This window comes from Balearica regulorum, chromosome 15 (assembly GCF_011004875.1).
Source record: "Balearica regulorum gibbericeps isolate bBalReg1 chromosome 15, bBalReg1.pri, whole genome shotgun sequence".
NCBI lineage: Eukaryota > Metazoa > Chordata > Aves > Gruiformes > Gruidae > Balearica > Balearica regulorum.
Window position 1 is genome coordinate 9,896,059 of NC_046198.1, and position 22,678 is coordinate 9,918,736.

Sequence of the window (22,678 nt, forward strand, 5' to 3'; positions counted from 1 at the left end):
GCTGATTTGGGAATTCTGCTTTCATACACTATTCTAAATCACCTTATTACTTTACCAGACTCTAACTAATCAGCTTGAAATTTCCTCTGTAACATTTAAATTAAAAAAAAAAAAAAGAGGAAAGAAACTGGCTAAAATATTCCAGCCACTCAAAAAAGAGAAGGGAGTTTCAAAAATACATTATATTCCTCATTTTAAAAGCAAGGCAATGGTTTGCTTTGCTGTGAACACTAGCAGTCCAGCTTTCAAATCCCAGTGTGAGGCTCAGGGGGGGTCAAGGATTTGCTATTCTCCCCCTGTGAAATTTGCCTGTGTTGGGACAGAGTGTGAGCCGCTGGCAGACAGCTCTGCACCGGGCTGGAGCACTCCCAACGGGCAGCAGTCGATTTTGCTCTTTTAAGTTGCACCCTCCAGACAAGCCATTGCAGGGACATGAATAGACGCTGCTCCCACTGCACTGCACATCAAAGCACTTGGAGGGGGGAAAACACCTTTTTGAGGTGATGTCCAATGGGATGCTTGGAAATTGTGGAATAGCTGCTATCACCTCTTCATAAAGCCATCTGCTGAGCATACATAAATGTGAGCTGGTGAATTCGATATCATAGATTTTATTAAAAATCCAGTCAGTTGGATGGAAGCTGTTAACAGCATGAATGGACTTTGGTAGCAGACAGAGCCCAGCTGCTTTAAGGAAGACCCACTCCCTGTGCTGGGCATCAACTTGTATTATTTTGATTTTGGATTACAGTACTCTTTAATTAAAGGTCCTGACTTTATAATCCAATCAATCTAGATAAATAACAACTCTCTTTTGCAGATAAAGTTGTAGGCTTATCATTGCCCAACAGCCATATTTTAAAGATGATCCATAAAATTACACAGCAAATCAGCTTACATAGCATCTGGTCGCCGCAGCTGCGTGCAGGCAGAGCTCTGCACTTGTGCTGACAACCGCATTTCAGCGACACAGTGCCATCCTGGGCATATGTCCTACCCAGCCCTTCTCCTGTTCCCACTATAACAAAGTTACTGCTTCCTAAGCAGTATTATACTCTCTACTCCTCAACCCATTCATCCCACAAAACCTCTAGCTCAGAGTTATTGTAATTATAAGGGGGAGGTTACAGTGCTGGAGGATGAAATGTAATGCAATTAGTAGACTATTTTACCCATTCTTCACCTTTTCCTGCCAAATAGCTTTGTTCTAATGAAGGGTATCAAACAACCATTTCATTGTGATTTAATTGAGTAGCTACTTGTGCCACACAGACATCAAGGAAAGGTTACGGGAATGCTTTTCAGGGATCAGTGGAAAATGCAGCATACTGGATTAGAATACATGTCTGTAAGGGATGAATCGTGCCAGTCCTACCTTTAATGCCTGCTTGTTTGCATGAGCCTTGCTAGACTCAGCCTCCCTCCAGCCTATATAAAAACTTAGAGCCCTCTACAAAAGCAGAATAGGGGGATGGAAACCCTTTCCTTGGGTTGGTTGGGGTTGATGGGTGCAGAGGAGCAGTCACGATAGGAGCCATGCTGCTGAGAGAGACTCTGAAGCAATTTGCTCAATATAATGCAAAGAGCTTAGGACTGAGCCCAGACCTTTTCTCCACTCTTGCACATGAGCAACCCTTTTCCCACACCTTGTGAAACTGCATTTTCTCAATACAGCTTTGCAATGAATTTGGCAGAGATGAAAGCAAGGGCAAGTCAGGCAGCCGCGGCAGGGCTGAGTATGAAACTCCAGAGGGTATCCATAGAGCTGAGACAAAAAGCCTGTGCAGACCTATCTAAGCTAAACTTGCCCCCAGATAGCACCACTGTCTCATTTCCTGGAATATATTACCTAGATGTAGCTGACAAAAATAAACAGAGGAAAAGAGACCATTCTGTAGTGCAATCAAACCTCAATTGCCCATTTGTTTTTGTCCTTTAAAAGAGCTAATAACACAGTAATTGGTGGAGATATCTCCAGGGCTCCATAAGTGAAAGCAAGAGAGAGATTCTCCCACCATGAGAGAGAGGCATGTTTTTCTGAAGAAGAGAGGGAGGTAATACACAAATTAAAAGAATACATATAGATTTCTACCTGATGTCCAAACCAGTGAAACCTTGTTCCTTTCAGTGTTGGCTTTTAATGGCTCAGAGATTTTTGGTGTGATTGTGGTAGAAGAGCATCCCTGGAATCTGCTTCTTTGCAAGGAAGGATCCAAGCCCACTGGAGTGTATCGAGGGTCAAAAGTACATGGAACCAATTTCTCCACCATGGTTATTCTAGTTTACATGGGTTCTAGCTTTGCCCCATGACACACCAAAATGGCAAATGTTGTTTTTATGTCCCAAACCCTGTAAAGTGAAGAGCCAACCAAGTGCAGAATATTCAGCTAAGGCACATTTCGCCTTATAAAATAATGTCCCTGAGCTCCCTTGTCCCCCTCCTCCTGTCATCAGATTTGTATTCAAATTCACCTGCTTTAATAACCAGCCATCATCACCCAAAAGGCACACAAAATTTTGGGACACAAACAGCAAAATTGCTTTCATCTTTCACAAAATGCTCAAAGCAGACTCTGATTTTCTGAAATATCTGTTCATTTACTGAGCCTTTATTTTTTTAATCATCATATCTCTAGCTGAGGTCCAAAAACTATAGAAACATCCTGAAAACAGGTCCTAAAGTCCAGTTCTTGCATTGGTTGGAGTCTGACTTGGAGCAGCTTCTTTTGACTCTCCCAGACTGAAGGACTCCTGAGGGAGAGACAAGACACTGTAGATGCATGGGGCAGCCATGAGAGTCAAGATCAGGTGCCCAAATTCCAACAAGTGTCTCTGAGTCTCAACCTTAAAAACATTTCCCAAAATCATAGCCTAAAATTGTGGAGGACTTGAATACTCCACACACACCCCAAGTGTGTCTGTGAAGCACTTCTGGATCTCACTTTGCCACATTGTGGGTGTCCTTGCTGGGCTCTGCAGGGACTTCCAGTGGGCAGTGCCATACCAGCTCATCGGGAGCACGTGTGGGCTTGCACCACTGGGTGCTGGCCTCCACAGCACCCACCTCCACACTGCAGAATCCAAGAGGATGGTCGGATCTTTAAAGGAGAAAAGCAGGAGTGCAAAGGGCCAAGCCCCCGGGCTCTGCCTGAGCCCTCCTCCACTTCATTGTCTTGCACTGCCAGTGCCAGGAAGACCCTGAGGTACATGGCAAGCATGAACTTTTAGTCCTCCATTATCTTGCACATTAATTAATATTATTTAGAGCCTGATCTATGCTGGTTTTATCCTTTGCAAAGTACTTATGGTTTCTTTAGGATCCAGGAGCTATAGAACAGTAAATCATCATTTTATTGAAGTGATTGGCTTTATCCTAAAGCAGGTTCTTAAAGAACAGGCTTTAAATGTTAAACTCTGTGCCAGGGTAATATGTATATCACATTCCCGGGTGCCTTTTGTGTTTAAAAATCGACAGTTTCCATCTGTGAAAAGAGGAATTTAGACATGCTGATACTCTGACATTTAAATGTGAGCAGTGGAAGATAAACACAGTCTGACATAAAGTAAATGGGGTGATATTAGGGAAAGTTACATTTCAAATATTCATGCTCCTGCTTCTACCTGCTGGGGTACTGTGTACCAAAAGGAGCATTACCGTGCATTAACACTGCCGTGTCTCTGGAGTTCATTACAACAGATCGGCACAACACACCCGTGAACGTGATCTTTTCAAAGCAAAGGGCCAGTGTTGGCTGTAAGCTTGTTCAAAACCTTTTCTGGTTAGTGATGAGTCTTACATCCCTACTTTGCAGCTAGCAAAGCTAGGCTCAGAAGAGATTTAGGATGCAGGTCTCTGCCATGATCTCAACTGCAAATAATTTTACAGCAGTTCTGGACGTGCAAGGACCGACAAGTGCAACTTTTAGCACTGAGCTTCCCTGCTCCAGCCTGTGCCCGTACCTGCAACCCAAGCAGGTCGCTGTCTAGACATGGACACCAACTGTGCCATTCTCCAGCCAAGTGAGAGTGCAGGTCTGAGTGGTGATGAATACCTTAGTGGGCTGCTGTGAGGGGCTGCGAGCATCAGCAAAATCCATACAGAGATGTAGTATCTTTTCTCCTTAAAAAAGAGGGGGTTTCTTCACTTGATATAGCAGTTACTGTAGTAAATAGTATTATTACAAATGAAATACAAGCACAGAAAGATGTAAAATGTGCTTAAAAAGGTGAGCTAGTGAAAGCAAACAGTAAAGTGCTAAGGGGATAGCACGATATAACATCCCTTTAGAGTAGTCCCAGTCTGGTCTGATTTTGGTGTTGACACTGTCTTGTACCCAGGCAACCTTGAACTAACCCAGGAAAACTTGCATTTGTGAATATTTCAAAAATCTCCAACACCTTCAGTAACCTGATCCCACACACAACTGTGTGTGACAAAACAGCTCTTCAGGATCTTGTCTGACTTTCTCTCTTCGAAGCCCCAAGGGTGTGTAGGCAGGTTAAATAATGCAAAAGCAGCTGTAATTACGCTGTGCAGTTTCTCTGGAAACATTTCAAAAATATTAGCACATTGTTCTTTTTTTTCCTTTCTTCCCCCCCCCCCCCCCGGCCTCTTTTTTAAAGGGTCTAAAACAAATCTAATAGTTTAATGAGATATATGACAACATACGACATGAAAGAGATTTTTAGTGACTTTCATTACCCAAACTCAATTAGAGGAGAGTAATCAGCAAGTCCCCTGCCGTGAGAAGTGCAGAATGAAACCTTGGCAAGATGGGACAGATGCAAGAAGAGAGACTCATCGTAAAACAAGCACAGAGATACTCACTGTACCCCCCAAAGCACCCAATGAATACTGAAACATATAGATTGCAGCATTAGCAACTTTTCTGCTTTTTTCTTCATTTAAGCTGGATAATTAAACATAAATAGTCCCTCAATCTATTCTTTTAAGAAAAAAAATTTAATGTCATATAAAATCCTTTATTTGCTTGATTCCTGGAAGGGAGAGGAAGGCAAATAAAGGCCTGTTCAGCTTTTGTTTTCTTTCTTTTTGTCCCACTGTAAAACATTCTTGCATTTTGCTGTGCGTTGTTGTATCAGTGCCTGGGACTAACTTAGTGCTGTTTGATGCTTGGTGCCGGAATTTCACAAAATCTGTGAAATCTAGGTCTGCTGTGGCTAGTTCACACATGTTAGTGCTGGTCCTAGGCTTAATGCTTGGAGGAGAGGCAGCATGTCGGGTCGTTACATACTCTTCCATTTCTGATCTTGCCAGTGTTATCCCTTGCAAGCTGCTACAACAAAAACACATCTTATTTATCCAACTGAGGACCAGAGCCACCATGTTGCAGTGACTGAGGACACAGAAAAACCCCACAGATTTGCAGAAAGCGGTGTCACAAGCATTTCTGTGGCAGGTATAGGAACTCACAGCTCAAGAGACTGAGAAAAGGTAGCTTTAAACCGTGTCCGCTCCTCTTCTTCCTCTCTTCTTGTGTCTTTTGTGCCTATTTATGTAACATGCTGAATAATAACAGGTGGGCAAACCATGTATCTAAAGTTCAGATGATCTCAAAGACAACCATTTCCAGCAATTCTGCAGCTCCAGCTGGCTGACCGGTTGTGCACACCCACGCTGACCCTCCAGTGTCTCTTCTCAAAGGGCTTCTCACATCAAATCCTTTGCAATGGGCTCTCAGCAGCTGGTTTCCACCCTCTTTCCTTTCCCTCATGGCTGTGCCCAGCCTGCAGGATGATGCTCTCCTGGCCTATTGCTCAGACACATTGCTTCTTTTGACTCTTCTCCATTAGGCAAGGCAGTGATGGAGGCCCTGTGTTCCCCTCTTTCTAGTCCCATCCGCATCAGTGTGGGAGAGCTGCCTGCCAGCTCCTATGCTCCAGTTTCATCTCTGCTCTCACAGATGCACCACAGCCTCACAGACGTGCACGTTTTGCCATTGCTTTGTTTGGCTTTTTGGTGGCTGGAGCTGTGCCTGCTCAGCTGCGCGTTGGCCTCAGATCCAAGGCTCTGTCATAGCAGGCAGCCTGCCTGGCCCGGCCTGTTTTAACTATTGTTAACTTGTGTCCTCTCCATCTTTCCTCTGCTGGATTTTAGCAGACAACCCCCACTGGAGAAGCAGCCAGCACTCTGCTTTCCTGCCCATCACTCCTTCTAGCAGGGTCCTGTCTTGTGCTATGAAGGATGCATTGCAACGATCCCACGATACAAGAAGGATTCCCTGTCGGTTGCCCGTCTTTACATCTGACTCAGCCGTGTCAGTTCCTTGTGAGCACCAAACCCCTACCTCCTCCAGACCCATTTCAATGCAGCTGCAGCCCATTGCCTGATAGGGAGTACACTTCCAAAACCAGGGCTGTCCAGAGCTGCCCAGGGCTCTGGGAATGCCAGCATTAGGCTGTATGACAGGGGCAGGACTGAGGGTCGTTAGCTTGTGCCAGTGTTGTCACAGTGTCACACGACTAGAGCCGCCCTCACAACCCCGTGCTTGGCAGGCAAGAGCCTACATTACCAGGCTGCCAGATCTGCGCTTTCTCGCAGCCATCCTCCCAGGCAGCCCCTCGTCCTGCAGATCTCTGCTCCACCAGGAACCGAAAGCTATGCTAGAGCAAAGGAGAAGCACCATGGCAAGGAATGGTACTGGGAGACATCCTCTCCTCTGCCTGTGAAACTGGAGAGCTGAGTTTTGGTAGACTGTTTTTGTTCATTAGATACTCTGAACTATTTTGCTGTCTGATGATGGCTGGACACTGATGCCTGGCGAGACAGTACAGTCTCCAATTTGTCTCTGGCACACCTCTCTCATAAATCTAATTCTCTTCACGAATGAAGAGCAATATACTACTGCTAACAGAGGTAACCAGGTAAAGTACTTTGAAGAGGCATATGATGAGTGATTTCCCCCGAACAGCTCGGTCAGTGATGGCTATACACGCTGGCCTGCACTCAGATATACTACAATTTTACTCATGTTTAAGGATAATCTCCATTAGCAAAATGTATTCATGTCTACAGCATAAATTCTTTTAGTAGGAACATGTCAGTCTGCAGTCAGGCAGCTTTGCTGGCTTCTGCAGGATTGGCTCAAGCACTTTCCCAAAATGGGAGTGAACAGAGATCAATTTAAACATGTCCTTGCATTATTGCAGGAGGGCAATAACACAACATCATGTTGTTTGCCACCACTTGCAAGGAGCAGAGTGTAATCCCTACTACAAATCACTGCTTGTCACTGGTGTGGGGGAGAAAGAACTGTCAGCTGCTGGGAAATAAATGACTATTACTTTCTGATCCATTTACATCTGGAGATTCCTTAAATGGTGTAGCTTTAATTCTGCCCAAATGAGGAAAGCACATGCAGGCTACAGGAGAGACAGATAACTATTAATTTAACATTCCAGGCAAGACTTTTGCTTTTATTACCCTCATTATATTTTAAAGACATAACCAACAGCATATGCAAATTATCACCTTAGATTATTAGCGGGGAAAACCTTACTGCATATATAAGTGCACAAATGTGACTTAGTAGCAAGCACACTAAGGATATTATACATGGTTGCTGATATCCATTTAAAGGCTTCTAGATCACTGAATTCGTTCCATGGGGCTGACTGCAGCTGGAGTTTGGCCGAGTTGTACTGTCAAAGTGATCTCAGGGCTCACTGTTGTTGAAAGGGGCAGTTCTGGTGCTCCCTCTGTCCCCATTCTCGTCCCCCAGGGCTGCCTGTAGGCTCCTGCCTCTGCTGCAGATCAGCCCCTTCACTGAAAAAGCCAGTGAAGTTTCCTGCTGGTTTAGTGAGTTGAACCAGGTCTCAGGAGCACCAGGGCAGGCAAAGGAGGAAGGTGCTAGATCTTCCCTTGGCAGCAATGAGATATTAGATCAGCTCAGTCATGACATCAAACGAAGTCTTTCTGTCTTGATTCTGGGATTTAATCACCTGTGCAAACATACAGCCCTTCTGTGCCTCTAGCCTGCACCTTGCAATCCCCTTGCCCACAGGGCATGTGGACTTGTAGGAAAGTGCAAACTGAAAGCACAAAGACAATGCACACAAGGAGTTCTAGCCCTGCAGAAGTGCATTACAAAGCATCTTGCATTCCCTAAGAAGTGACTTCAACTTTATCCTGTAATGTTCCTCGACAAGATGATTTAGTCATCTTAGCAAGCATGACATCCATCCCAGCACTCACCCAACATCCTGTGTTCATCTGACACAGCAGTCTTCCTTCAGGATGTCTAATTCAATAAGTAACAACACAAAAGAGTGGATGCTATAGAAGAAGATGGTATACTCAGCAATGCTGACAGATACAGCAAGACAAAGGGGAGTCTTTTGATAGAAAAGATGAGTATCAGCTGTGCTACACAGGTTTTTCAGTAAAGAAAAATTATTATTCAAAATTTTTACTATAGAACAAATAATACAAGAATAATCTATTTCCATTAAATTCAGTAATAGTCTCACTGGCTTTTGGACTTTTGAAAATTGTTCTAGTGGAATTACATTAATTAATGCACAAAGAACAATGTACAGAAATAATAGGCAGGATATTCCTCAATAAGTATCACATCTTTAAAGCATTGTGATAGAAAGGTCTGCACGACATTGTGGCTGAGGTGCCAAAGGTTAAAAGCTGCAAATGCTGGTCCCAAGTGCAAGATGTTGGGGGAGCTGTCTTGGGACAGAAAGGAGATGAATTGGGTACTCAGGTTTTTTGCTAGCATGTGAGGTGTTTAGGTGTTTTTTGGATCATATAAATAGAGTGTGTTCCCATGACATCTACCATTCATCTGTCTACAGGAAACACCGGGATAAAACTGATGAAATAAAAATCTCTCTGCAAGGTATCATTCCAGTACAGTGATTTCATTAGTCTTCCTGGGACTAAACACAGAGCAGCTCCCAAGACCCTGTCCTGCAGACCTAGCACAGGCCATGCAGGTTGACTACAAGGCAGGCTGCTCCCACGGTCAGCCTAAGCCAAGGGTAGCCCCTGTGCAGCAGAATATTAGCAGGCAAAATACCTAGCAAATGTCCTTCAGCTCATCTCCGAGCAAGTGCTGCTCATGAAGGCACTGCTCACGAAGCTGGTGGTTTAGCAGCACACCCGGCATCTGCTCGCTGGCACTGATTGCTGTACAATGACATCTATCTTGAGAGGCGACAGGAAATTTATCTCCCAGCACCTCATCAAATCAAGTGTAATTCCTGACCATTTGCCAAATGGGAGCGATAACTGTGCTAAGTGCTTTGCAGGAGAGTCTTCTCTGAATCACGTGTGTGGATCATGAGCTCCTGTCGGCCACAGTTACGTATGACTTGATTAAGCCCTTGCATAGAGGAGCTCTGCTGACCTGCTGAGAAAGGTCAGAGCTGTCTCTATTACACTATGGACATTTTCTGCACATGGCACATTAGCTTCCTGGATATTAAGTAGCTGTATCATGCCTTCAGGTTGCCAAACACAGGCCACTTGTTTCCTGTTAGCTAATTTCCCCTGGGCTTTGTGATCTAGAAGAATTTGGTACTTTTCATTTTTCAGCCACTCAAAAACATTTCTCTCCTATTGTACAGGGCTTTTCCCTGAAGTCTTAAGGTGGAGGAAGCTCAATAATAACCTCTTTCAAATACTCCTAAGACCAATCTGTAAGTTCTCCGCTTCTCATCCTTTATCCCTGAAAGGGCTCAAAGACAGTCAGTCCATCCCAGCCTTTGCATTCAGGGACTGCAAAGGACTTTGCAAGACCACTCTGGATAATGGGGGAGGGGAAAACCTTCATCTACGAAGACAGCTGTGCTTTAGCTGCAATGAAACACCTACTTTAAAAATGCTTATCTGGCCATGCAGTTTACCCACTGCTTTGTGATTAATCACAGAACTTCAAGCCAAAGTGATTACTTATAATACAGTGTAATATGCTATATTGGCATGGTTCTTTAGAAAGGTGGCATGCAGTGTTTGGAGATTTTCCAAAAGAGGTGAATCCTTTTAAAATGAATGTTGTGTATCTATAGGGGGACATGTAAAATACTCATAAATATATACACTTACAAAACCTGCCTTTGCCCTGAGCTCAGCTTTGCATTGACGCCCTTAAGCTCTTGCCAGAGACTTGCTAAATAGCACTGAATTCATATTTGGCATTCTCTAGCTATTCCCTTTAGCAACTAAAGGGACGTAAAGACAGTATTGCAAGGTAATCCCAACTAGTTGGTTAATGCATACCTGGCAAGCTCTCAAAGCTAGTCAAGATGTAATGAACAGGTGGAAAACATTGGCAGACTATTGTATATTTTCTTCTTCTGCAGGAGTACAATGGCAGCTTAATCCTTGTGAGGTCTGGTACAATTCCTTTCCGCATGCCTAGGAATCCCTCCCATGATTGCAATAGGAGCTGGAATGGAGCCTTTGTAGCAAACCCCAAGGAATAAACAGGAGCCCTCATCTTAGGCTTTGGGGGTGGCGGAGCACATGGGTCCCCACAAAGAATGCCATATTCTAGCTTCAGTGTTGTCAAGAAATCCAGGTGATATTTGTTTGCACCTTGGCTTTTGGCTTTTGGCTTTTGGATGGGAAGAGCAAATCCAGTCCTTTCAAAACAGTTGGCATTTTTATCTGTCACTTCTACAAGCAGATCTAGCATTTGGCAAAAATATGTAACAAAATACTTATTACAAATGTCAGTAAAGTAAGCTTTTCCTTGTCGATGTGGATGGAGACTTACATATCTGAGGGAACAGAGGAGTTGTGTTTTTAAGGGGCAGGGATATTTTGAATGTGTTTTTGCTTCTGGTTCTGCTAACTCACTGTCCCTTTGGGACATGTCTTCTATGTTTCCTTCTTTATTTTTTCTATTTAGACCATAAAATCTTCAGGGAAAGGATTGCTTTGCCTTGTATGTGCTCAATACCCAGCACTCACCAGAACCTCTTCATGATTACTGTGGATCAAATATGCAGTACTGTGTCTGCAACAAACTGCTAGGTATTGTACAGCACTGAGCACAAGGGTGCTGCTTCTCAATGAGGCACCCAGGAACCATAATCATGCAAGAAATAAGACTATTTTAAATCTGGATTTTAAGAGGTCTGGATTTGACAATTCTTTGCTATATATCCACAGTAATGAAACAACAAACACTAGTGAAATATTTCAGAGTCCTTGTTTGCATAAAATTAGATGCTTCCTCTTCCCTCCCTGTCAAAACTTCAGTGAAGAGGGAAATGTCTGTGCCCAAGGAAGCTTAGCTGTGAATGCTTTGAGCTATTCCAGCACTTGTGTTATAGCTTGGTGCCTACAGTCACAATTAATTAATATGTGTATGCATTATCTCCTACCAGGCTGGCTGGAAAAACACTTTCTAGTTTGGTATGTATTTCTGCTTCATTTGCAGTGGCTTCCAGCTTCACACTCCTTCTCTAAATATTATGTATACTGATCTAATTTATTTACAGTTCATATGCCAAACCAATGGAAGATGATGGTGTGGCCTGGTAAAACCAGTGGAGAAGCTAGTCCTCCTAGTATTACTTATCCATGCCAGACCAGCATTGAAATATGGGTATATCACTTTTATACGGATGTGGCATTTAGACCTTAAAATAATAGTTGTCTTTATAAAGGCAGTGAATTAAGTTAGATGATTCACTGGACCAGACTGATAAATGATAGAAGATGGTACGCAGATTTGGCAGAGCATCCCTGATTTCTCTTTCACGGCTCTAAGTGTCACTGTAAATTGTTTTTAACATAATTTTGAACCTCCAAATCTGGCAATGGGTAATAAATCAGCTTGAATCCATCAGCAACTGGCCTTATGTGTGCATTCTGGCACTCTTTTTTGTGCCTCTCTGGTTTGAATATAGCTACCATTCTGTGAAATTCAGAAGGAAATTTAGACATGATAAAGGGAAGCATGTAAGTGATTCGAATACAAATATGAATAAAAAACCTCTAAGTAGCAAGAAATAGGCATGAAAAGCTGCCAGGAAGATAGAGCCAACAAAGATATATTAGGATATTGCTGATTTAGAAAGAGCAAAGTTTGGAATCTGCTTTGACTCCAAGTTTTTGGCCCCTCCTCTTGCCCACAACATTTTTTTTTCCTTATCCTGTGCCTCCAGGCTCCAACTCCCATGCAGTAAAGGCAGGTGCTGTAGGATGTGAACTTGCAAATCCCTCACTCCCAGCCCCACACTCCTGCCACATCTCAGAGTCAGAAGTGTGGCACACACCTCTGAATATCAGCCATGTCCTACTGCAAATCGCCTTCACTGGCTTCCTGCTATGGAAAAGCATCTTCCAGTGCAGGGGGAAAGTCATGTCCCAGGAGGTAGCATCTGTGTTCACTAGGACTTGCCTGTCAGAGCCATGATACCCTGGACGGGTCCATCTCACCAGCTGTAGGTGCCTAGTTAAAGCCTATCCGCAAGGCTCCTTCTAGAGTGTTTGCAGAGAGAAGTAGGTCCGTGGAGTAATTAATTTGACCCCTGAAGGTGTCCAAGACTGGTGGGTTGGGTCTCCTTCAGGAAATGATGATCTGTATCAGCTTCTGTGGAAGCCTGTAGCTAGCTGGCTTAGATGAGATGCTTGAGTTACAGATGGCAGAAGTTAGGCAAAAACTGCCAGATCTCATTAAGGTGGGCAGGATTTCTGAACTACACAGGCACTGACTAATTCAGATACTCTATGTGAATTTTTAAAACATCTCCCCATTCAGCACCCATTCCTGAGATTTAGTCTTGCCGGCCAGAGATTGCTTTGGAGGATTACTCATGCTTTTGAAAAACTGTAGGTCATACAAAAAAGTATCCTTAGGTCTGCAGAGATAAGTATGTTTCTCGGACTCATACTTGCAATCTGTCCAAGCATGTTCCAGTGCCTCTGAGTTTTAGGGTAATGCCACAGAAAGGATTACAGATATCTCTTCTCATTACAACAGTGCTAGTAGAATTTCAGTCATCAATCATGCTTGCTCCAGAGTCTCTTTATGCTCTGAAGCTGATTAGCTGTTGAAATAATCCAGCTTTGATGGCAAGCAATGCTTTATTAATACCGCAACTGACTGCTTTTCTCCCATCATTTGCTTTTAATGGATCCCATGCTTCTTTGTTCCTTCTGCCTGTGGAGGCCTCAGAAAGGTTTGGTGACTAACCATATGCTTGGATGCACGTTCTTTGCATCAAAACAAAGCCTAAAATGCAAATCCTGCTGGTTGTGTTCTGATTCTAGGATCTCTTCAAAGCATGAACATTATCTGACAGTCTTTCTTCTGCAACTAGGCACTACGCAGGGATTTTCTGTACTCATCTGTGTAGGGATGTGCTGGCAGACTGTAATTCCTTTGCATGGTCTCCATCTGTTCCATCTTACATGAAGAAGGACTATCCCCAGAGCTGGTACTCCCCTCTCATGTGGACCCAGGGAGGTTCTGTGCCCATGACCCATGATCTCAGTAAGATGGAAGAGGATCAGCAATAACCCTACTTCAAATAGAGAGGATTGATTTCAGCAATAGTAACAAGCACACCAGAGAGCCAGAGAGACACAGCTAATAAAGATGCACCAAACAATTAGCAGCACTAACACGTAGCCCCTCACCAGCCTTTTCCCTGCCCACGCCCTTAGCAACAAGCAACAGGTAAATGAGAGGGATAATATGAAAGGATTAGATCTGCAGCCATTAAAAAAGTCTTTTGTCCTACGTGAGTTCTTTCATCCCACATAAGTTGCCTCAAAGATTTATTTTAGATGTAGCAAAATTAGGGATTTTTTCCTGTGTTAGTTAAGTAGCATCTAAATGGCAAAATTTATTGCTGAACACTGAGCAATAGATGCTAAATGACTTTAAATTAGCCTAAACCATTGCTGCAGCTGACAAACTTGTCTTCTGGAGCTGCCAGTTGCAGAGCCTAGGTTTCATGTGATGTGGGCAGAACTGGCCCTGGGGATGGGTTCCCCTTGAAACTTCACAGGACCCGAAAGTAGTTTTGCCTTCCGTGCGTGAGACTCCACAGCACTTCTGTACAGATTACTGGATCACAGGGAAAGCTCTGCTGTCAGCATCTCACATTGGAGGAAGCTGTGGAGAAAGGTGACTGTGGCTTTCTCAGGCAGGCCAGTAAGCCACAGTGGGAACCTCCTGGGGTTTAGCTCTGCTGTGCTGCTGCCCGCAAAGCACTCACCATATCTTTAAATCAGTTCCTTCTTAAACCAAGTGACGAATGATGTGTTTAGTGAAAATATTTAATTTAAGAGCCTCAAAACTTTGTCAACATACTTGACAGTGTTTTGGAGAAATAAAACTACCCAGCGATACGATGTCTCGTTTATATGTAAATTGTGAAGAAATTAGGGAAAGCAGAGGACTGCCATTACAAACATTACATAGATAACAAATATTTTGCATACTTGCGTCCCTAAAAGCTTTTTGCCATGTTTCAGCTGGGTTTTTAAAAATAAACAAGTGTTTTGGGTGTGTAACTTGCTGGCCTGATTCTCAGAGCTCAGCGTGGCTTCAAAATCAGTTCCTTTCATGTGCCTCAAAGCTGGGCAGCAAGAATCACCAGTCTTTTTTTTTTTTAATATAAGCCTTTGATATTAAATATGTATTCAAACCTCCCACTGATACCACGAAGAGCTACATGCACATGTTCCAAGGTAAAAGAAAACTCTCAGCTACAGCATGCCCAGTCGTTCTGGTTCTGAAATGAGACATTTTTGCAATATTAATAAAAAGGGGATGGGGATCAAGGGATCAAAACAGATCAACACTTCATCTGTGATGGAACTGGAAGGTGTGTTTGCAGAGGTGAGAGGGTGGTGTGTTCTACCCCAGAAAGGCAACCTGTACAACTCATGAGGCATGAGTTGTGAGGCTCAGAATAGCTCCTGATGGAGACCAGCGAAATCTGTAGGACATAGATAATGTGTGAAAGCACTACCTGAGGGGAATAATACCAGGGAAAAAACAGCCATAGAAAATATGTTGGGTTTGTCAACTGTCACCATCAGTAGCTTTCCAGCGTTGTCTGTCTGAGCAAAACAAACATTTCTAGATTGCAGGAGTGGAAAACTATCTATCTATTGATTCAGGTTATTGTGCAGGGCGATGCCAGGCTGGGCTATTTTCATTTTCATCTTCAGAAGAAATAGAGAACAAGTCTCTGCCAATTTAACTTCATCATAATCCCATTCAGTTACTCCTAGTACATCTGGGAGGTTGAAGATCACAGCCGTCAGTGGGGTGATCTGTTGCCAAGAGCAATTGTCTCTTCGTATCTGGTTCCAAAGGCCAGAAAGGCCAGCAAGTCTGTTAAATGATCCCTGCAGCATGATGGCTCTGAAGTTAATTTCAGAGATTATAATCACACTAGGCAAATACTCAAAAACCGGGCATGCCTGTAACCTCACTATGCTATTCTGGCATTGCCTCAAAATGTGCCTTGTTATGGCAGGAGTTCAGTACATAGCGCACAGATGAGCCGTCCTGCCCTGGGTATACAATAGAACCCATTATCTCTTAAAAAATAAGACAAATAGCCCGAACTTGAATTGATCGGCTGAGTGACTACCGTCTCACCAATTAACTGTGTGCTGGTACCAATCAATCTTTGGCAAAAAGCTGCCAGTTTATTTCAAGTGTTGCTAACACAGAGAGCCATTTTAGAAAGGTGGTGGCACAAATGCATGATCAGAAGTCACTGATTTTTGTTGTAACTGGAATGTGAAGCAAGAAAGGCAAAGTGCACCCTTAGTTTTGTTGTGAAGAGAGCAGGAGCAAGAGGAAATGCATCTCATACCAGGATTTTTTAATAAACTGTTAATAAATGGAAAGAGATGTTTTAATGTGGTAGATAAATGGTATAAATTAAAACTCAACATATTCCTACTTAGTCCTGGAGATCAGTAAACACCAGAAAGGTGAAAAGCGATAGAGACAGTGCTGTAACTTTATAAATGTATACAGACAGCCATCACTGATTAACTATTTATTAAAACATCTCTTCATCTCTGATTAACATATTATAAACTATTTATAAGCACCTTTGCAAACACTGGTGCAATCCATGATGATTTGCAATAATTTATCCCTTTGTTATAAGAGTTGTCATTGTTTTTAACCCTGCATGTGCTATCCATAGATGCAATGTTAACAAAGCAGGTGGCCAAAGCAAAAATAAAGTTTAAAGATTGTAAGAGCAGGTAACAAACATACTATAGGAGAAGGACAGAGGGAAGGAAAAGTTTTACAGCCTGTCTTTGGGCAAAGTTACCAGATGCAGGTAATGCAGTTACAGATGCCCAGGTGATGCAAAGCCCCATAAAGCAGTTAGTTATGGATTCAAACCCAACCCAAGCCACCCTTGGCCATGATGGTGGCTGGAGGACAGACCCAAGACAAAGCGCCAGGGATCACTCTGTGAGGAGGAAGATTTCTCGCAGATTTGTTACAGAAACAACAGTCTTATTGAGTGCATCACAACCTGTATGAAATACAACCTGCCCCATCCAAAGTATAGTCCTTTCATGATGGAGAAATACATAAAGTATCTAGTATTTGCCTGGGGAACAAAAATACACACTCATGTGATCTTGGCCGCTGGCTTTCTGCTAAGTGAGTCTCAGTTTCCCTTGAATATCAGTAATGGTATTGGTTTCCTTATGAAATATTGCCTTTAATTTTTTGTTGTTTTTTAAATTCAGATGTATGCTGTGTGTTCTGAAAATCAAAAGTCAGTTACTACCTGCTTTTGCCCTATATTCTGGGATTGCATAGATGCTATTAATGACCCCAACTATCTTTGGAAAGGCAACATGTATTTAACAATCCTACACAGGTTATATGAATAGTATTTTTCTACTGAAGGGTGGTGTTTTTATTAGAAGGACTTATATTTTAGAAGAAGATGACTGTTTTATTGTGATGTTCTTCAGCACAATAAAATTCTCAGTAACGCGTAGGATTTATTAATTATGTAACCTGATCTGGAAAAGTATTAAAGTACTAAATTAAGAATCAGGTGAAGATAATCCCCACTGAGATGCTGAGATAACGTCTAAGCATATTAATACTGGATATCTTACTTTTTCCCCCAATATCCTGAGAGGATCCTATTTCACATTTTCTTTACACAGAGATGTAAAGAGTAGAGGAAGTAACAAAGAATGCAGCATTATCAGCAGGATTCAATTGATCCAACTGGCATGATGAAGAGGCTCTTGTCCAGCCAATGCAGGGGAAATCTTTCTGAGCTATAAGAGAATAAAATCCAAATCAATTGGTGACCCATAGTTTCAGGTCTCTGAGATCAGGTAGGTGATCAAGCCAAGTCTGACTCTTGGAGTGTAGGAAACCAAGCAGTTCTCAAGAGGCCAGAGATTCGTCTTGGTCTTTTTGTTATGTCTTTGCAAACATTGAAGTGTTTAAGCATGACCACGTTAATGCACAAGTGACTGTGGTCATTGGCCAATGGTCCATCCTTGGCCTGCTTTGGAGCAGAAGTCACTCACGTTCTGGTCACAGCAAGTTACCCCTGTCCAGACGATGAGCAGTGACCCATGTGCGGTCTTCCATAAGCAGCAGTTAAATCCCTCTGAAGGCAACAAGGCAGTTATTCGTGTTTCTCAACATAATGAGAATCCCACTTAGGTATCGTTTTATCTCAAGTGTTTAAGGGTTTTAGTGAGTCTTTAATAATAGGCAGTCTTTAAATGAGTCTCATAGGGAAGGCTCAATTGCATTCCCCAGTACAGACAGCAAATCCAAAGATCACTATATTGTTTAAAGTATTTGTAAAGCCCTAACATCAGGGTTTAGGTGGTGCTCAGGTGATGGACAGGGCTTTGGACAGAGCTTGAATTTCATCCCTGGGTAACTGTGGCATTGACTCTTCATGGTGAGGTCTGCCCTTGCGGAGAGCAGCAGCCTGGATGAGGCTGGACCCCGCTGTCAAGGGTGCAGTAACATCCCTGCCTCCCTGCCTGCTTATTTCTGCTTTCATGGGATGTTTTCTTCTCCTCATGCTTTTTTTTCTCTTCATTTAATTATATGTATTTTAAGGAAAACAAAACACTAGAGTGAATCTAATTAGAAGGAGTTTATTGACTTGAACCTCATTCACAGCAGACTCCTAACCCCCGTCATCTTTCTGACGAGCAAGATGAGGCTGAGCACTGTTTCTCCCTGTTCTGAGACACTCTGACCCCGATTTGATTTAATTGGTCTCTTGCAATAATCAAGTACTTGCCAAGAGCCAATTTAAAGGTGCTACCATCTGATTTTTCTCCCCAATAGAAGGATTAACCCCATTAGCCATGAACTCTGTGCTGCACATCCGTAACCTTACAAAGGAACATAATCCTGCCTCACTCCACCGGCTCATTTTTTCTTCTGCAGTAAACACAAATCATTAAGAACCTCCTCATCCTTCATCACAGTTTGGACCTGTTTTACCCGAGTGGCCAGAAGCAGGCGGTGATCCCGAACAGGGATGGCCAGGATTTGAACGGCTGGAAACACTTGCCAATTCATTCTGGTTTCTCTTTTTAAAACGGCACAGATATTATTTCATTGTTCCTGGCTTCAGGTTGTGGGTTGGTGCTCAGCTCTGAGGAGGACTGAGAGGCAGCAGAGCAGCCATGATGCAGGGACACGGTGAGACATGGCTTTCAGTCACGGTTTGGATTATTTCCTCTTTCTCCAGATTACTGCCTCTTCCTCCCCAGCCTGTCTATGGGACGGCAGAACAAAAGCCTTTTCCCTCCAAAGTCTCTCAGAAATTAGTTTTACATGTTTTAAGAGAGCCATTTTTTTTAGTGCAAAGGCTCCTTGAGAGCCCCAGTGATGCGTGGGCATCCTTACCCCTCTCTAATGGCAAGCCACCAGCAGTGCAGCTGTGAAAGGAGACGTGGCTGCTCGCGACATGAGGGAGCTTGTGCTCCCTGGGCCAGGCAGGGTAACAGGGTGGTCAGGGTGTGGAGCAGCTCTTTGCTGTTCTCAGCCTGAAAAACGTCCCTAGCTCCATACATCGGCCAGACCCTGCCTCCCTCCTCATCAGCCACTGTCCTCCTCAGTAATCACTTCAGAGCGTGCCCAGGGGACACCTGTCTGCAGCCAGGATTTGCTGAGGCAGCTGGTTTCCTGCAGTTTAAAAATAAATATTGAGATTTCAGTTGACAACGGGCCGCAGGTTGTTCTCGGGATGGGCTGCAGCCGAGCTCGCTGCTTAGCATCGTGGCGGCAGTGAAGCCGGAGAGCCGTGTCAAAGGCACGCATGAGGGAGGGAGCTGTAGGGGAGGCCTGGCTGTGGTTTTTACTGAGCAAGTGTTTAAACATCTAAGTTGTTTTTAACAAGCTATAAGAAATAATGAATAATTAGGAGAGATGGAGTAATTCTAATTTACTAATGAAATTATATTCTTTGTAGATAAGAGCAGAGACACATAAGGATATCACGCTGTATAAGGAACAGAAGGTAGATGTCTCCAGCAGCCTAATTTTATACACTATAATGCCTTCCTTATCATTAATAACACCATCCTACATTTAAAAAGTGCTTCTCTTCCCACAGGACCCCAGAATGCATTATAACTGTCGGCCTAGTCCTGAGGGCAGATGCATTGATAACAATTTTAATAAGAAATTTGTCAGATTCAAGCCAGCAACGGGTGATGCCTTCTCCCAAGGGTGGGGGAAAGCAGCACCTCAGTCCCAATATGTCACAGCTGGATAGTGGAAGCTGGGTTAGAAAAAGGAAAAGCCTTGTGCAAAAGGAGCATGCCGGACTTGCTGCTGGGCTCCTGGGATGGAGGCAGGGCCCTGCGCTTCCCTGGCATCAGCTTGTAGGATAAATTAGCAGTTTGGTTGCTCTGAGCTTGCCCATGCTGGGGAAATGAAGGTGTTGATAAATATTATCTATCAGGAACCTGGTACCGATGAGGATCACACTTGTTATCCAACAGAGAGGGGTGTTAGTGGAGAGGTAGTACACGGGAGGTGAGATGTGAACACGCACTTGCTCTCTGCGGTGCGAAGTGCTGGAATCCCTGGCTGCAGCCAGTCTGGGAGGAGCAGGAGGGGCACATTTGCTAGAAGTGTGAAGATTTTGTTCTCAAATCCCAAGAATGTTCATTCAGTAAACTTATTCTAAAATTAGATTAACCTGTCACATATTGCTTGCCAGGGGAGGGTGGGGGCTCATGGTATGTGGTTGTAATCCCACCAGGATCTTATATGGGATTCTGCTGCTTTCAGTACGCTGAAGCTGAGCGGCTACTCTGAGTGTCAAAGTCTGCCAGGGTCGGACTGAAATCCTGCCTCTGTTAAACCTGAGGACTTTTGCCATTGATTTCAGTGAGGGCACAGTTTTCACTTCTGGCCCTTTCAGTTACTGGAACAAAACACAGCAGAAGACCCTAACTACTGCTGGGTGGAAAGAAAAAAATCGTGTATTGGTTTTGGCTTGAAAGTTCCAACATTCGCTCGTGAATTTAAAATAGAAATCTATTTGCCATATGTTCGATTCCAGAAGAACTACGTCTCTGGAGAACCTGCTTCCTTGGGTTGCTTCGGATGGAGAGGGACTGCTTACAAATTTCTTTGCTTTTCCCTCTTCTGTTTTACTTCTCACATTTACCATTAAACTAGCATTGACATTTTGGTGCCATCTGGCTTTTTTTTGTTGGTGGCTTTTTAAGGGGCTGGGAGAAGAAAGATTCAGGGTAAAACAAGAGTTTGTGTTGCTAGACCAGCAGTCAAGAAAGTGAACAAGGGGAGTCCACACTGAAATACTTTGCCAAGGGAGTCCAGGTTTCCAGGAGGGGTTTTAAGTCTTACAAAAAGGAGAGGAAATCCCTGCACGTCTGAAAGGTCGGTTGGTTCTGGCACGGCTAAACGTGCTCTCCACAACAGCAAAGAGGCACAGTGGTAGATAGCCCAGGAATTGCTGACATGCAGGTTACTGTTTTATTCATCTCTCTAGAGGCCAGGAAATATTCAGACAAATGAGGTTGTCCATTTTAAGGACTAGAAGGAGGTTTGAAGTCCCTCTGGACCTGCAACTTCACATGTTTTAAGGTAGAGGTTGGTATGTTTGAGTGAGGCTACTGTGAAGGGAGAGAATTGGACTTGCTGGCTAGATTTCCCCCTGCTCCTGTTGGATTCATCAGTTCTCGTTAAGGTTTGGACAAGCCTGGGAGAGGCTATTTCCAATTAGGAGGAGTTCTCAGCCTGAAAAACAATAAAAGAGGGTTTCTTGTGAATACTTCATGCAAACGGTTTGTAGCATTCATAATTTTATCACACAGTTTCTTGCAACGTCTCACATTTCCCAGACAATTGGGATTTTTCCTAACTTACACCAAACAGCTTAAAAATTCAGTCTGCCCTTGCTGACCTTGTACAGCTGAGGAAAGAGGTCATGGCTGACATTGTCAGCTGCAGTGATTTCAGACACAGTGTCTGAGGGTAGCATAAGCAGAAATTTATACTTTTTAATTTGGTTAGAAGAGTATGTAAAACAGCCAGAGAAAAAGCCTGGATTGGAGCCTGGCCAACTGGTACGCAGTCAGAGTGTCTTCGGCAGGGGCAGAGCTGGGAGCTGACATCAGCCTGGCCAGACAAGGCCATGCATGCATTGACACACAGATCACCCCTGCTTCACTTTGAGGATGACAAAAGAAGACGTATGAGCCATGAACAAGATCGTATATTGATCCTTCACAGCATGTAATTTATGTAAATTGCACTTAATGTATGTAGATAGAACAGACATTTTCTCCTGGACTATTTATCTCCGAAGTCTCCCGCAGAATGATCAAATTATGACTCTGCATAGCAAGAACGTCTCTTCTCTCAACCCTACAGACCAGATATTTGTTTGTTGTCCGCGTGGGCAATTTAGTTACTAATTCCCAGGGTTAATATACAATATCAGGCCATTACACTGCATTGTATCGCACTTACTGAATAACATTACATGTGGTTTATATTTAATTTCAACTCCATTTCTAATTTTGCTCTGGTGGAATTACATGACCAAACAGGGCTGTGGATGTTATCTGCTCTGTTTGTATTGAGTGGCTTCTAGTTCATTCTTTGCCTGTTTCTCCCCAACTCCACTACTCCTCTTGTGTCCACACAGCTATCTCCAGGTAGATATTTAGTAATCAATGTTCTTTGTCTATTGCAGGCCAAAACATTCAACTATTTCACAACTGATTAAACCACATAACAGCAATGAGGAATTTAATCTTTTTCTACATATTACTGTTTGGTTGCCATATAATGCTTCCTAAAGAGATATTGTGGGCTGAGGCTTAACCTGGTGTTAAGAAAAAGAGCTGTAGACCTACGTGGGGCATGGCACTAAACCAAGGGGTTTAGGATCTAAAGGACTACACAGAGATTTAGAGGACCTGAGTTAATGCCTAGCTGTACTACAGGCTTTTCTTCATGGCTTTGGTCAAGTCACTCGAACTATAAAGTCCTGCAGCAATTTGGGAGTACTTTCAAAAGTGATGTCAACACTTCAGAGTTCACTGAAGTCTCCCTGGAAGTTAATGGGATGCATTACCCTAAGCCCTAATCTTTCACAGACTGAGACATCTGAATTTCATCCAGGTGTCTGTCTTGATATCTGGACATCGGAA

At 43.4% G+C, this 22,678-nt stretch overlaps 1 long non-coding RNA gene across 1 annotated transcript in view; it reads left to right on the top strand.

Annotated features, from left to right (window-relative positions):
• The window catches only part of LOC142604044 (uncharacterized), a 66,693-nt gene that overhangs the window by 19,969 nt on the left and 24,046 nt on the right, over positions 1–22,678 (top strand). The window lies entirely within an intron of this gene.